This window comes from Cinclus cinclus, chromosome 1, assembly GCF_963662255.1.
Source record: "Cinclus cinclus chromosome 1, bCinCin1.1, whole genome shotgun sequence".
NCBI lineage: Eukaryota > Metazoa > Chordata > Aves > Passeriformes > Cinclidae > Cinclus > Cinclus cinclus.
This window is the reverse complement of record NC_085046.1, coordinates 46,519,265-46,533,679: the sequence shown is the minus strand read 5'-3', so window position 1 is coordinate 46,533,679 and position 14,415 is coordinate 46,519,265. Positions and strand designations below refer to the sequence as shown.

The 14,415-nt window shown below is 37.6% G+C and overlaps 1 protein-coding gene across 1 annotated transcript in view; it reads right to left on the bottom strand.

The window, feature by feature from the left end:
* The window catches only part of SEPTIN7 (septin 7), a 78,887-nt gene that overhangs the window by 39,679 nt on the left and 24,793 nt on the right, over positions 1-14,415 (bottom strand). The window lies entirely within an intron of this gene.

The following is a 14,415-nucleotide window of genomic DNA, read 5'->3' as shown; positions in this document are numbered from 1 at the left end:
GAGGATATTATGATTTTTCAAGTACTTAAAAATTATGAAAATAATTTCCATGCTCTTACTCATGACACTGACATCCTCTACATCAACTAAATTTTTTCATCCAAGAATCTTTAAAGGGTTGTCCACTACATTAATAAGCAGCATGAAAAGAGAATTCCAGCATCAGTAAAAAACATCAAGGACTTAGGGAAAAAAAAGTTCTACAGAAAAACTAGTCAAAAGGAGGCTGACCACATATGAAATGCAGAGTATAATTTTCTCCCCCTTCACTTTTCTCTGTTTTTCATTAAACAAGCAAACCTTTTATGTTTTGGGGTGGCTTTTTGTGGATTTGTTTGTTTCTGGTTATTGTGTGTTTGTATTTTTTTGTGTCTGGGTTTTGGTTTTGCAGGTTTTTTTGGCAATGGAAAGTACTCAAATCTCATTTTCCTAAGAGCCACCATAATCTGGTCTAGGAAAAGCAGCTAACAAGTGCATGATATTTAAATGAAAATACGCATCCAGGTTTTATAGTTTTTAAATATGTGCAATAGTTCAAAAGCTAGAAGAAATTGAGAACACTGGAAAAAAATAAGTCTAATAGTGAGCCCAGTGCCACAATAAAAAAGTAGTTTTCTTTCTGCATAGTATTCTATCCATTAACATCTGTGATGCTCATCATTCTTGCCATGTTCTGATGGGAAACCTCTCAAAGGACCCAGTAATCTTGGAGACAGCAGCTCTGCTTATTATTCAATGGTAACTTTATGCTGGTTACACATTAAAGTTGTAGTTGTAGTAAAGGAAGCCTACAAAAACACAGTTTGCCACCACCCCATTGCTTGGTGGAGAATACAACCATGTCAAAGAAATCCATAGGTATTGGTATTTTTTTATTTTTTAAATGCAGCCAGATGAAGTATAGAACTCCAAATCAGAGCTGTATCTAAGGCACTGACTGACAAGGACTTTCTGCTGATTTGAATACTTTTGAAAGGAAGATCCAAGTCTGGGTTTTTCCTAGCCATTTCCAAATGCTATCACTACTAGTAAAACAGCCTTATAAAAAGAGTCGGGAATAGGGGGGCTTTTACTTTTTCAGTAACATCAGCTATTGTTGAAACTTATTATGATTAAAAAAACAGGGTGTTTTTTGTACTTGAATACCTGTAGTGTTATTGGGAACTCTGTTCTCAAAAGTACAGGCAAAACAACAGCCAAGTCAGCATCACGAAAATGAAGCTGTAACTAAGCAGCCTAAAGGATAGGGAATTAAAAGTATGAAGATAGCAAATTCGGTGATTATGCCGCACTGTAAGGTGTCTCAAATATCAGTACCCATCCAGAGGTAAAACCAGCATGTAGGCAAACACCAAAATCAACAAAAAATCTAGGGCTGGAATAAGGAGAACTGTGAGAAGATAACGTTGATAAGTATTCAAAAAGTACAAGACAGTTGGAATAAAACTGAAAAATAAACTAACTGTAACTGAAAACAGCAGTTACACATAGGCAGCCCAAATCTACGCTGCTTCTGAAAAAGACTTCTCAGCAGTGAAGCGACTAAGTCACGCACAGTGGACAGAGAAAAAACAAGGATGGAGTTCCAAATTGAGTATAATACCAGGGGCTCAGCACCAGTCACCCCAGCATCCAGTTATATGCTACAGTAAAACAGTCCAGCAAAAAAATCAATTGGAAAGCTGTGGAAAATGGTTTTAGGCAAGATCCAAACTTCAGCAAAAATATGTTGCACTGAGCTGTGTTACAGTATACATCAATAAGTCCTCTGCTCCAATAGCATTCTTTCCAAAAATAAACTCACCATAAACAACCACAACAAACCTCCTCTTTCTAGAATATATTTCAAGTTAACTACTTTGAACAGTTTGATCTTAATTCTTCTATTCTGTAAAATAAACACCACACCCCTGCTAAAACACCTTCTCCTCCAGATTTCCATTAGGATTTATTTTTAACTCCCTACTCATCTGTAAAAATGCTTCATTTGAATTATACGCCTAAATTGCTCCAAAAGTAATTCAGACACTGAAGTGACCAACAGAAATTTGTAATTGGACCCAACTTGCTATTTATACATCAGAGTAGCATTTCACAAGATGTTCTGCCCCCTCAACTGGAGATGCAGGGCTGTAATCACTATCAGGATGCAGTACTGTTTCTTTCAACCATACCTGTAAATTCAAAAAGGAATAAAAATTATCCTGCTGTGTTACTTGACTGCCCAATTACTGGAAAAGCAGTATCTAGAACGTCCCTAGTCCCCTGAAAAAGTAATGAGATGTGTATGCCTATCCTCCCCATCATGACCACAAGCTGTGCCTTTTCTTCTTCTTGAAGCAATCCTGAAAGACCGGATGCAAAGTGAGCATATTTGAGTCAAAACTTCTCCTAAAACTTATCCAGCTCTGATTCTGAAAGGAGCCATTTAAAAGAGAAACAATGAATATTTAAATGGAAACATTTATTGAAAAATAAAGTGCTTCAACTACCACTGAAGTCCTTGTACCAAGTGTACTAAAGGTACTTCAATACAATACATATTCCCAGGTTGGGTATTCTGGGTTTGTTTTTTCTTGGTGGGAGGGGCCCACAGTGTTTTTTAACTTGAAATGCTTAGTTTCAATGATTAAATAATTATTTTGTGGGGGAAACCACAAAGTGACCTGGGTGGCATCTTTCAGTCCTGAAGTATGTCTTTTGTAAACTTCTTCTTTAAGTATAAAGAGCCCACAAAGTGCTACATTAAGATCTCTAATGTGATAAACAACAGGGATGTCTGCAGCATAGGAAGAAATATAAAAGCCATTTTCTGCTATAGTGACTCTGATACAAGATACTCTTTTAACATTAAATTTGTTATTTCAAATCAGGTCAAATCTGCTCCAAGCTACATTCATTTCACAGCATTTGTACAGTAGCACAAAAAAATGGTCACATTTTAAATACCAACTAGATTTTTTAAGAGCTTTTCACTGGCTTCTTTTTGCTGTCAGAATCAATTTCCTCATCTTATAGATCATTATGACTGTAAGCCTTTACTTAACAAATATTTGTAAGTTCCTCAAGTCTACTACAGACACACCACACCTATGTTTCTGCATCCGTCTTCATGCTTACTCAGTCATCTTGAAATGTCACAAATGGGAACAAACTAGGGGCTCTGGAATCATTAAAATCCCATCACCCATCAAAGAGGAAACAGAACTATCTGCTAATTTCTTCATTAGGAAAAATAAATGCAGCAAACCCACAGCAAATCTTGAAGTGTTAACTGTTTACACTAAGCACCTTGGCATTTACTGAATTAATCTGAAGGAGCATTAAGCTTTTACCACTGAGAAGTTTGCAACACTTGACAAAGTAATCTATCAATAAAATGCAGCCAGAACTGCTTTGGCTAATTCAATCTAACTTGAAATGTTCAAGTTTGTTGGAGGTTGGTTCTCTCCCTTTTCCCTCTGTGGAATTTTCCCCACTGTCATGCTAAGATACCTGTTGACTGGGCCCTGGTGACAAGGGGGAGGGGAGAGAGAGGAGGGAAACCCCGTGAGATTCAAACATCCAGAAGAGGAAGTGGAAGGTTGGGCTTCGGCCCATTTCCCCCGCGGAGTTCGGATGAGAAGGACGATCGCTGCCTGTGTCCCATCCCAGCGTCGGGAACCATCCTCACTGCTGTCAGACCCTGCACTGCTCCCTTAGCGCTGTAATCTGCCACCATCCAGCATTCTGCTGAGCAGCAGGACCGACACCGTGAGCAGAGGGCTCTCTCTCCATCTCTCTCTCCCCCTGGGACAGCGCTGCCACCACCCCCAGCCCTCCTGCAGCTCTGTGGGACCTGCCCGCCCCCAGCACCGGGAACTGCAGCTCAGGGAAAAGGTGCCTGCAGCCAGAAAGGACTGGGACTGAGTTACTGTTCTGTTTGTGGGTAATTTCATTAGCTGTTGTTGTTCTTGTTTGTCTTGTTAGATATTCTAGTAAAGAACTGTTATTCCTATCCCCATATCTTTGCCTGAGAGCTCCCTTAATTTCAAAATCATAATAATCAGAAGGATCACATTTTTTTCAGTCCAAAGGGAAGCTTCTGCTTTCCTTAGCAAACACCTGTCTTTCAAACCAGGACAAAGTTATAGCTTACACCCTGCATGTTAAACAAATAATGTGATTTTATTGTTTCTCAGAGTTTTTACACATAAAAATCTCCCAGACTTCTAAAGCTTGTACTAGACACCTTGCTTCCTTTTATTCTTTCAAAGAAATCAGCCTCATCTAACAGAAAGTATGAACTACTTCCTACATACAAGAAATCCAAACACTGCAAAATTTGCATAAAAAGTTGTACTACAGGAACTAAGACTTCACTACTACACCTAAGGCCCACTTTTACTGGAAACAGCTATGCTCATAAAAATTGCCCTCATTTGTAAGCAGTTATTATGGGCTTAATTGCCAGTATAGACTTACAAAAAGGTTTATAAATTCTTTTAATGCACACATTCCACAACTGGCAAAACCAAGTTTGGTTTTCTAGACACCAGTGGCCATCCCTTCCTACCAGGCAGTTAAGCACAGGTTCTTCTTTTAGCCCTCTTGACTCTTTCTCCTCCTGGATGAAAGCCTCAAGGTAGATGGACTGAATGCTTATCTAATTGCTTGTCAGCAAATAGACCCTAGTACCTGTAATCCTTGACAGGACCTTCTGATTTAATATTTTTTCAGAAAAAAAATCAAGTTCACATGCTGCCAGACTGCCCCATGGTGTAACTGAAAGCCCAGTAAATGGGAACAACTGGGAGATCTACTTAAAAATAAATTAAAATGATAGCTAAAACCAGATTGCACATGCAACCATCTAGCACACCAGTGAGACTTGCTAGCCAGTAACACTTGTGCTAACTAATTGTCCAACTAACACCAAATGCAGCATAGAAAAAGCTTATTTATGTTCTCTCACAGGAAAAGTCATATGATTCCACAAAAAATGTGTAGTAACAGTGTCTATATAATTACCTGACATTTCTAGTCTTCAGCACCTTTTTAAATACTCAGAGTCATCAAGAAGTCGTAGAATAGAAGGGAACTGAGAACAGGAAGCTTGATCACTGACTTCCATCCACAAGGAATAACAAGCATTCTGGTATCAGGCAAAAGGTATAGGGAGAAAATAGCTCCAATGATTCATACAAACATCTATAATCCAGAATTAGGCTATCAAAGCAGTAATTTTAAAACCTCAATGCAAAATACTTCCCCAGTCTCAAGGAGCTGTTTTGTATGATCACTGTTATTGGCCTTAGTTATCTTAAAAGTTTTTTCATAGATAATGTATCTAATTATAAGTGAAAAATTTATATTCAATCCAGGAAGGAAACAAATGTCCCTTCTCTCCTTTTCCTCAAAACTTAAATGTCTGTCTTTCCACGCCCAGCATCGGGAGCGAGGAAGTAAGCTTTATTCAACCAAACAGAAACACACCCAAAACAGTTTTTTCCTTACATTCTATTTCATATATATATATGTGTGTATATATATATATATATATATATATGTGTGTGTGTGTGTATATATATATATATACACATATATATATATATGTATTAATGCTTTTGACTCCAGCTTCCTTAAATGGAGCCTTGCTGTTGTTGTTCAGTTCTTTTCCCTTCAGGTGCAGAAGCATTGCTTCACCTACAGCAGAACAGCACCTCAACCCCTCAGATAGCCTGAAGTGTAAGCCAAGAGATACTTCATTGGCCCCATCAAAACACAGTGATGGTCTTCCAATCAAAGCAGCAGCATTCACACAAAATAGCAGAGATTCCCCTCTTCCAGAGCCAAAGCTGAGAACTCTTAACATTAGTGCCTTGGTATGTAATTACAGGGAGCAACTCATTGACTCTACTATTAGGGAGGGACGAGAAATTAGTTCTATTTGATTATATTAATCAATCCCCCTCAAGAAAATATACCTGAAAGAGTCCATGTAAAATTACGCAATTTTTGCAATCACACTTCTATCCTCAGAGATTTCATAACCCACTGAATAAATTTTTTTTACAATTCTAACATTGGTCCATTGACCCAGGCAGCAATATGCTGCAGAATATGGTTAGGCTATTTTGAGGAGTATTTTGGCAACTATACATGAATGTCTTAAAAGAAACTGAATTTAGTATCTCTAGATCTTAAAATTCTGAAAATGAAGGATGACAGTACATAGCAAACATACGCCCACATGAAATGCATCATTATATAACAGATCTCATGAGACTTCATAAAAAACAACATATTTGAGCACCCTTTAGCATACAAGTTTTATATAAAAGCAAATACATCAGTACTACTGAAAAAATTAAAAAATCCCACAACATTGCAGTTTTAAGTCATTTTATCTTTACTTGCTTGTTTCCATAATCACTACTGGACCTAGAGCATAGGAGAAACACTGTTTTACTCTTCAGTGCATTTGCCTCAGAAGGATCAACATTAGACAACTACATTTCATATATCCATAAACAAGAAGTGCGAAGAAAAACATGCCTGTGACAAGGCAAAAAGCTTTTTCAATTCATCCTGTTCAGAGCATATACAATAGTGCTTAGTTTTGGTTGGCTAATAATTAGCAGGATTAGAACTGAAATATTAAGAAGTTTGTTCTGAAAAGCAAGCTAGAGTAGTTTCAATGGGTTTGAGTAGATAAATTACCAACATAGTACAAGTCATAGTCATTATGCATAAACTCAAATATGACCAAGGACCAAAATCCTCAAAAATACCCCAAATCCTTTCAAAAACAGCATTACACAAATTATATAAGCAAATATAAAAGGGAAGGTTTTACTGCATTAGCAAAACTCGTACTTTATATTAAAAAGGCTATCAACAAAATACTCAAAATTTTCTTTGCTATTTTGTAAGACTCTTAAAAAACAGCCAAAACATAGAACCATAATTTTCATATCCAGGTTCTGTTTATTAAAAAAAATACAAAATCCAGACCTTACTCTCAAGGTCTGTATAACTAAATGAGATTGGGATTACTTGTCTTAAAAGAGCTATTAAGGACCAAGAGCTTCAGAATAGCTTCCATATTTTTTTTTTCATTCTTCTCAGCCATCTGTAGTTTTAGACAGAGACTTGAGATTCAAGCACCCTTTGAAAGCAGCAAACTGAACCAACTTCTCAGCAAGTTACAAAGCAAGAAGTGAGAAACGCCTTCAGAATAGCAGCGGTCAACACATCCATAGAATGACCGTGAACCAATGGATCACTACATCTGTGCAAGAAACAATTCTGCACTTAACCTTTTACCGTGCCTGCCTGTCTTTGTAACACATGAATTACGTGAGCCAGATGAAGAGTTACCCCAAGAATTACTTTGTGGATTTAGTGGTACTTGATGACAGAAAGTGCAGGACCAAAACACATCTAAGGCTTCAGCAGCAAACACCCACCAGCTCACCTATAGCAAAAGCAGCAAAAAAGCTTCTGATGAGAGAGGTAGAGAGAATTCATGTTTTCAAAAACTCCCCATGATACAATATTCAGAGCATTTCAGAAAAGCTTAAGTAGAATATAGGGAATTGCATTAATTCTGAACAATGTCTATGCACAGTGTCCCAGGCACACCTGACTCAAGACTGGCAAAAAGCCTGCCCCTAACAAATGTGCTTTGTAACAAACTTAAAAGCGGCAGCTCAATTTGTCCTAATATTTTAGGGAAACATGGAACACACCACCTCTGCTTCACACAGTTTCACCATTCCAAAGTGATCTCACCTCAAAGTTTGATGAAAAAATGCTGTGGTATTCAGCAGATGCAAGATAACAGAAATCCTTGTGGGATGTGGGGTACTGACAATCTCTTTCCGCATATTGCGGGAGGCTGAACAGAAATTCACCTGTTAGTAGATCCAACCAAGGAAGAAGGTTCTCCATGAGCCACAGCTCCCTGCTACTCCTGCCTACTTTATCACCAGCCAGTCACAGGGTTTCCAGTTCTTCTGGAAAGAAACAGCACCCAAGTGCTAAATCTTAATAATGGAATTCAAACCAAGAGGGCAGCACACAACAGGTATATCTGTCCCAGTCACATTTTCCCCCATTTTTAACCATGGAAATTCAATTACTAATTATTTCTGCAAATCAAAATTTAAATCTCAACACTATGAACATAAGAAGTTTCCACTGCCTCCTATTTTCACCTTCCCTTTCAGTACTTTCCCATCCTCACACCCATCACATCAGGTCCTCACTTTCTCCAAGAATAGCTCAAAGAACCATAGCTTTTGCTTGCTGCTAGAAGCACGTAACTCTGAAGTTATACATAATGTTTTGACATATGCAGTCACTTTGTCAGAATATGTGGAAAGAGCTAAAAATGGTTTTTGAACAGTAAATAATAGAAAGCCTTTCAGAAAAGGTTCAGAGTGTATTAACAAAAGAGCTGCAGCCAGAAATATCAGAAACAAGAGCACTACAATTTACTGGGCATGAAAGAATGCTAAATATGCTTAACAGTACTACTATGACACAGCAGCTTGAACTAAACAGGTAAAAAGGCATGCAAGAAACAGCCTGTGATCTTCCATTCTCAGAGGCATAAACATATTCAAGATACAATTTAACCAAGAAGTCACATGTGGACATCTACAGAAACAGTCTTTCTAGTTATCTTAGTCTTAGCTGGAAAATAAAAGATCCTTGGGATTTTTTATGTTTATTTTTAATACTTATTTTAATGAAACTTGATTTAGAAGTTTCTCACTGTACCAAGAAAACCCAGTTGAGTTTACATCTTTTTGCATCTCCATGTAAAAGATTTTACCATAGAATTTCATTTTCAAAGCAGCTTTATTCAAAAACCAAAAAAAGGGATCAGCAAATTGAGGCTGCAGATTATTACAAGCAAGAGAAACTGCACATTTATGCTTCTTTAACATTAACTGAGTTGTCCAAGTCACTCAGATAATACCATTCATATATGTGACAGCAATATCTAACATGAAAAAACCCAGATGTTTGAACAGGATAGATACTTTATGGGGAAATATGTGTTGGGTGTTGGTTTTTTTCCCCTCTCTGTCTGGAATTTCCCATTGACATGCTAAGATGGCTAGTAACCGGGAGAGGGGAAGACTCCCTGTCTCTTTCTTGGAGTTTCTCTCGCAGGGTGGGGAAGAGGGAGAACACCGCAAGAACACAAGGGTGCAGGTCAAGGAGAGTTGTGGAGCTGCTTGCTCACTCTCTTGTTTGGCTCAGAGCAGGATGGTCGCTGGAAAACCTCATTGCTACCTTTCCTCCCCTGCACCCCCCTGCTCAGACTCCCTCCTGCTTCAGCCTTCCACCTCCAAGCATCCTGTTGGAGCACCGGGACAGACACTCTGCCCCCAAGATCCATGAGCAGCATCTCTCCTCCACCCTTCCCATCCGGGTTGCAGCCGCCATCACCGCGCCCCTGCAGCCACGCGGGATTGCAGCATCTGCCCCTGTCCATCGGGAGGCGGCTGGCACTCACTGCCAACTGGGATGGTAACTGCACCACAGGAGAAAGGTGTCCACAACCGAAGCTCCTGTTCTGTTTGTTGTTAATTTCCTAGTTGTTGCTGTTTCATTTGGCTTGTTACAGATACATATATACACACACACATATATATACACATACATACATATATATATATACACACACACGCACACGTACATATATATACATACATACATATATATACACATATATATCAGTAAAGAACTGTTATTTCTCTCCCCATATCTTTGCCTGAGAGCCCCTTCATTCCAAAGTTAAAATAATTTGGAGGGAGGGGGTCTACATTCTCCATTTCAAAGAGGGGCTCCTGCCTTTCTTATCGGACACCTGTCTTTCAAACCAGGACAATATGGTGATTATTGCCAATCTGAATTGGGCATATACACCCACCTTTCTAAAAGACGCTGCAATCTGCAGTATTTCGGTATCAAAGTTGATCTTTCAGCTTCCTGTTGAGTTAAAAGTGCTACAAGGCTCTCTCTTCTTACCCAAAAAGAGCAAGCCTCAAGCTTCATTTGATTTGTTAGAACAGTACATTTGGGTTTTCCGCATGAACAAAAACAAGCAGCTTCAGATGTCACACTTCTCTAGGATGTGACTTCTACGTTACTTGTAAAAGTGTAGCTCTCAGCAGCTGGAAAATTAGGATGCCAAAGATGTACAAGATAGTTTTCAGAGGATAAGAGAATTAGAGGAATTCAGGTATCCTGAAGAAGTGAACTTACAGGGGGAATGGAGGCTGAAAGAAATCTTGCTAGGTCTTTTCCATCACATGGTTTTTCTTTGTAAAAACAAGAGGACTCCAGTCCTGTAAACAAGACTGTACTCCCCTGACTGTACACACAAGGCACTCCACACTCAGCAACAGCAGTGCAGAATCCTAAGCAGCCAGATAATGAAGGTCACACCAAAGGCCAAACACCTATTCAGCTACTGTGGTAGTAGAGACATGACTGAAATCTTAACTAGGAGCATCTCAAATCACAGCAAATCAACAAGAACTGGCAACATCCCAAAACTGTTACTACTCAGTTGTACTGCACATCCACAGGTTACATTTAATTATTCTTCCTATCCTGTGACAAATGATTTTGTTCCTGGCATTAAAATTGACGGCAAGTAAAGAATAAGTACCTGTGAGCAGCTGAGTTGCTTGGTACCACTGGTTGGCTTGATAAATAAAGCTTTCTTCAGTGAACAATAAAAGCATTTTAAAATCAGGGTGAGCTGCCTCTTTAATGTAACTTCAAATCTTGCAAAATACAGGTCCTTTTCTTTGCATCCAAGCCAAAAAAACATGTTTAAACCAAATCACTTGAGTGTGCATATAATTAAAAATTAAGCAAGCCAACTATATTGCATGGCATTTTCCTTTAAGTTGTAATCCACAGGCGATCTACAAGGCTAAAGGAACAATTTGGAAACAAAACAGGCAATTTACTATAGGAGAGGTTTGAAAACTTTCAAAGTCAAAGTTAGCAGTTGCTCAAGAACTAGGAACTGCGTATAAAGGTCTTCTGGAAAGCCACTCAACTGTAAGTGTTCTGTACTTTGGAAATCAGATGACTAAAAAAAACCCCAACAAACTTACAAGTCCAACTTCTTATGTGACTCATGAAACCTGAACACATTGAAATATACAGCTCTAGGAAAAGTCACCACAAATACATATTCTTAAGTGCATAAGGTCTATAGAAGAGAGGAATTTTTAAGAATTATGACTGCATCTATTTGGGTGTTGGTTCAAATCTTGTTACCAGCATCACTTCAATATAAGAACAAAAGAGGAGTTTCCTGATTCAGCGTTTAGAGGGAAAATAACTGAAAAATAACTATTTGTTCCACACCTCATATACACTAAAGCAAAAACATACACCCACTACTTTAGCAAGTGTAATCATATTAACAGACAGAACTACAATTCTACAACTAAGACTTTCTTTGTGAGTTACTAACCACAGTGGTGTCGCTTCTGAAAGTTTTCTTAAGCATCTGACTTAAACATGTACTTTCCTCCAAAAAACCCACACAGCATAGAAATACAGAGAATACTCTTTGGATTTCAGACAGACTAAATATTTATGTCGGGTTCTCAAGTGTTTCAACAACTATCTTATACTTGAAGAGATTAAACAAGATTATGAAGGAAGCAGGCTACCAAGGCAAACTTGACATTTTTTCCACTGCTGAGCTTTAATGCTTCAGATATAGCATTAGTTGCTTTAAACCACTACTTAAATGTCTTACTTTGAAAGCATCAAGAATAAAGCTCAGTTGTATGTAATTTCTGCTCACTTTATGTCATATCTTCAGAGGAGGCACTTGTGAGTTTTTATTCTGCAAAACCAACTTGTTGCAAAAGCAGTATGATGAAAACTACCTTTGAGAATATAACTAATATGAAATTGTCTCATGAAGATTAAGGACAAATCAATGAAATCTGTTTAATAACAAAAACAAAGGACTATTTCAGTCTTCAGTTTCTCAAGATAAGTTTAGTTTTTTGTTAGTAAACACTAACAAAAGAAGGAATACAATTTAGAGAAAATAAGCAATTTGAGATAGAAATGTCAAAATGTTTATTATGACTAAATATGATAGAGTAATACCAGTTTCTAATTATGGTTTACTTTTCAATGATTCTTAAAACATTTGATACAAAAAAGGCATTTTGACATCCTCTTTTTATACTTCTACATGTGTAATTCATAATCACTTCACCCTTTAGTTATATTTAATGTAAACACCGGAACACCTGGAAATCAGCAACTACACTTACAGAAAAGAGCTCACTAACATTACAAGCCTCAAAAACATCAATCCTACCAAGTCCTGACTCAAAAGAGTAAGTTACAGGACAGAACACTGTCCACATGGGTCCAAAGCAATGACACCAATCAACTTGGCTCAGGAGGAGAAAACCTGCTCCAGAATCCATTCTCTAGGCTGTTCAGCAACAACTCAACCTTAGGCATGCCCACGTTTAAAAGCCCACTCCCCAACTTCACTGGGACAAAGAAGAGCCAGAAGCCACCACACTGCTATAGGCAGCTCCACCACTCTAGGGCAATGACAGTAACTGGGGAAATATGCATTTTATGGAGTACATTCATACTTTAGGCACAGGAAATGTTCTGCAAAACTAATCTATTTCCCTGCAAAAATTCTTACTGGAAACACCAGATCTGTTTGATGCTGTATTTACTACTTGCACAATCACAAAGATCTTACACTGTTAAACTGAAAACCTAATTGTTTCTACAGCAGTGGAAACACACACGATAGTACAACCATACTGGCATCCAAACACTGCTCTGGTGAATTTTAATACTACACATTCCAAAGACAAAAAAGCTAGGTATCTATTAAGTTTAACTGATAATTCCGGACTGAATCAGCAACAGGAAAACAATTTCTATACAACTGCATTAGCTGTAACATCAAGCCTCATGAAGGCCTGAAGAGAGCTGGACACAGAGATCACAGATCCCAAACATGATCTTTTTTATTCATTGTACCTGTTTAGCAACCACAAGCATTGTTTTTCTCTTTTTTCCTTTCAGAACAAATGGGTAACACACTAACACAGAGTACCTCCAAATAAAGCAGGGCCAGCAGATCAGTAGTTGTGCTGTCTGCAGTAAAAGGTAGCCATGCACACATGACTCTTACTAGTAGAAAGAGCAATAGAATATTTTAGATAATCTCCAAGAGATAATACATCTAGTATTATTATTTTTCCAGCATTGACCATACACAGATAAACACTACATTCTAATTTTCAAACTTTACCAAGTAGTAAAGTTTATATAGTTCCATTACAGATAGTTCCATTTGCTACTGACCTCAAAAGAGGTCAGAGTACACTACCTCACAGGATGAATACAGCAACAAATAATTATAATCCTAACAATCTACTTGCAAATTACAATACAGTTTTTACCAACACAAGTGATCAGTAATACACAAAAAAATTCATCTTCGTATTTAAAAACAAGCACAATTTTTCAGGGTATACTATTACCAGACACTTTACTTTGAAACAAAATAATTTCTCTACCCCACCCCTCCCCAGTGTCCCAAGAGTACTAAAAGATCAACCATCATTTTGTTTAAACACTCACTTTCAAGTATCTGATTTCTATAATTGGGAATAAAAATAAGAGAATTAGAGGCATTTTTAATTTAGGAAAATACTGCCACCTATCCTAGTTAGCTTCCAGACAGTGGCACAAATATCCATGCAAACAAATGAAGTCTTCATAGTAAGCACAAAAATAGTAAAAATAGCCAACATCTCATTTTCAATCTAATTTTGGAATAATTTTTCTTCTTGAGGGTCAGAATCTTCTACAGCTTTCCTAAATATAATTGCTTTAAACTATACCACAGGGAAACAAGAGAAAAGAGAGATAATTTTGCAGACTTTCTCCAATTCTAACACATCCCTACATCTACCACTTATGAGAACAGTTTCATCCCTTCCTCCTTTTTATTACCTGTAGGTAGCAGAAAACCAAATTTTACTTTAGATTAAACAGTTTTGTATAAAATAATAATTTATGTACTTGGATGCTAGACTATAAAGGAACCATTCATCAAGTTCCAAAAGAAAAAAGCAACCCTCAAATTTTAAAATTATAGCTTACTTTTGTAATCAAAAGAAAAACATACATGATCTATACAATGAGTTTGCACCAACTTACCCTTGATCTCTAGCTCTGTAGTACTGTTATGTTACATGCTACATGCACATAAATTACACACAAGATATCCACCGTGTTGATGACAAAACAAAGCATTATCAAGCTAGCCAAATTACAAAAGAGATAGCCAGATAAAGTGACATGTGGCTATTATAAAACACTTTCTAA